A 2,933-nucleotide genomic window follows, 5' to 3' on the forward strand; every position below is an offset into this window, starting at 1 on the left:
AGCAAACAGGTACGAAAATGTATCTGTTATGCTGATTAAAATTAATCATCTTCTCTCCTTACGTTCATGTTATCTATAATTGCATGGCTAAAACATCATTGTTAATTTAGATATTTTCATGATAGATAAAAATAGTTTGCCCTGGACCGCTCTGTCTCCCCTCAAACAAACCATATAGCATATTTTAACAAGTAGCTTATGTGACAGATCGTATGTAAATTTCACATTTTATTGACATTATCTTCCTTATATTTTCTTTAATAAAACCTTTGAAGTGGTTCGCATATGTCACTGCAGACAACACAAACTATTTGGTTTATTTATTCATTTAATATATGGCATACATTAAGAGTATTTAGATCACAAGAATAATTGTAGATGTATAAATATTACTAAACTACTACATGCCAACATTTCAACACAGCTCTTCAGAAAATATAAACAAAAATGACAATAGCTATAGATGAATATCAAGGTATTTTACATAATACATCACACAGCTCGTCACTGTCTGGAAACATTCAAAAGGACCCCTCAGGCACGTGCGGGACATGTTGATACAACATGAGCAACCGTTTGTTGTTGGCGATGAAAATTTGTCCCACTTCTGAAGAGTGATGTGCCACATACTAGGGAAACATCCACAAAAGAAGGCAAGTAGTCTCAATCATACAGATTTATTGATAAACTCAATTCCCTCCAAATAAACCAAAATAAATTAAAGTTCTTCACCAATGAAATTAGTTTAGGCTTTCTAATCTCCTAAATAAATAATTAAGACCCTCAATGTTCGAAATAATCCATCACTTTAAGCAACCAAATAAAGCAATATTTAGAATATTTTGATCCAGCACCCACTGTGAATTAAGACACAAAGGAATTATAGATATTGGCTGTGAGTGGACATTGACTGAAATCAATGGATAAAGTTGAAAATTTATGAGAGGCCATGATTCAAACCAGGGTTTCCTGCTTACTTGGCAAATTCTCTGACCATTAAGCCAGCTGGACACAGTGGTCATTACAGCTGCACAGACTACTCTAGCACGCCTCCTGTCAGACCAAAATTCTCAACTTATCCACAGACTATTAATGTAGAGCCCCTTGTATGTCTTGAAGAACAGAAGACGAGACGGCCGATGATCTCTTCAGTACAGGTGCAAACCAGGATCCAACTCTTACGGGATTCGGTGGAATGCCGCGAGTAATGAAGATAATGGGCAATATTTCAACACAGCTCTTCAGAATAATATAAACACAAATGACAATAGCTATAGATGAATATCAAGGTATTTAGTAGTGTATGGATAAGTTGAGAATTTGGATCTGACAGAAGGCGTGCTAGAGTAGTCGGTGCAGTTGTAATGACCACTGTGTCTGGATGGCTCAGTGGTCAGAACATCTGCCTAGTAAGTAGGAGACTCAGGTTCGAATCCTGATTCGGCACAAATTTTCAACTTTCACCATTGATTTCAATCAATGTCGACTTGCAGCCAATATCTGTAACTCCTTTGCGTCTCAATACTAAGAACTTTAACTTGGACAAAAAAAGCTTTCATCGGCTTGGGTTTAGTAAACAAATCTACAACCAATTTCAGTTTACAGAAAGAACAAACACTTTACGATATCTTATATAGGTACTTCACTCGTTGAAGTGTCGGGAGTCCAATAGTAACGAAAATGTGTAAGTCCGACAGGGATGGAAAATTTTAAGCCTGACTCTATCTTGTCAGTCAGTAGAACAACAGCACAAATAATACCAGGTCCCAGGTGACACGTTATCAAACACTTAGTCATAGGCTCATGGAGGAGGCATGCAGTCAGTGGCTGAGTCCTTGGTGTGGCTGATGGGAAGGTCTTCTGGTTGTTGGCTGCAACGGAACTGCTGTCTGGAGCTCGTGCACTGGCCTAAATAGCCGCCACGTCTTTGATTGGCACATGACATGGCAGATGCACGAAGATGTGCAGTTTGTCAACAGCCTTTATTAGCGTCACGTACGCTGCCTGGTGGCCTGGGCGGAATGCTGTTGATGCCAAATGCTGGCCTGGCCACTGAGTTCTGTGGTTGCAAAATCCTGAGTCGTCTGAACCGTAGAGGTGTAGGGGCTGAGCATGTTGCAACCATCTCAATATATATGTTGTGCATGATGTCGTCAATGCCTTCTGTCCAAGGACCTAGGGCACTGTGGTATTCCTCTCTCTCCCCTCGCCTGGGGTGCAGGAGGGGCGGTGGGGCCAGCTGTCAGAATCTTCAGTTATACCCAAGTCTTTTATTTCTAGAAAGGGTGGAGCTAGACACAGGTCGATGTCTGTAGCGGTGTCATGATGTGATGTCTGACAACCCACATTTCGCTGATGCATATTAGCCAAGGCAGGTGACAGAGGTGGCGTCTGTGGTAGGGTCCATGCTGGGTTGCACTTCTGGAACAGAGAGTTGTGTAAGATTTCCTGCGGGAGGTATGGAACTCCAATGTGGCTGAATCTGATTGATATGTTTTCTGCACTGCGTGCCATCCTGCAATTCGATGTCTAGCATGATGCCGCCAAGAAGGTGTATGTCAGTAGCAGGGAGCCACCTGGAACGACCTCAGAAGAGCGGGGACCAGATAGGATTTTGTAACGTATAGTAGTGGCAGCAAACCTGTGGAGGGTGGGGGTTTGCTCCCTGGGGATGGAGAAAGTAGAGTTGGGATGATTTTGCTGCCTGTGCAGTTTTTCAGTGGGCAAAAATCCATCCTGTGGGGTGCGTTTGTAAGAATCAAGAGACAGAGTGATGGCATCATCCACAGAGTAGTGGCAGCAAAGTTTTCCCATCTGCATTTTGAATGTTCTAACAAACCTCAGCTAACTCATTGGAGGCTGGATGAGACAGTGCTATGTGGATGAGGGAGTTCCATTTCAGGCACAAAAGATACAGAATTCAGAGGATATAA

The 2,933-nt window shown here is 42.0% G+C and overlaps 1 non-coding gene across 1 annotated transcript; it reads left to right on the forward strand.

Moving 5' to 3' along the window:
• Window positions 1-1,375: 1,375 nt before the first annotated feature.
• Trnat-agu (transfer RNA threonine (anticodon AGU)) lies at window positions 1,376-1,448 on the forward strand. The gene has a single exon. It is a non-coding gene; the product is annotated as a tRNA-Thr (tRNA).
• The last annotated feature ends 1,485 nt before the right edge of the window (window positions 1,449-2,933 follow it).

This window comes from Schistocerca nitens, chromosome 3 (genome assembly GCF_023898315.1).
Source record: "Schistocerca nitens isolate TAMUIC-IGC-003100 chromosome 3, iqSchNite1.1, whole genome shotgun sequence".
Lineage (NCBI taxonomy): Eukaryota > Metazoa > Arthropoda > Insecta > Orthoptera > Acrididae > Schistocerca > Schistocerca nitens.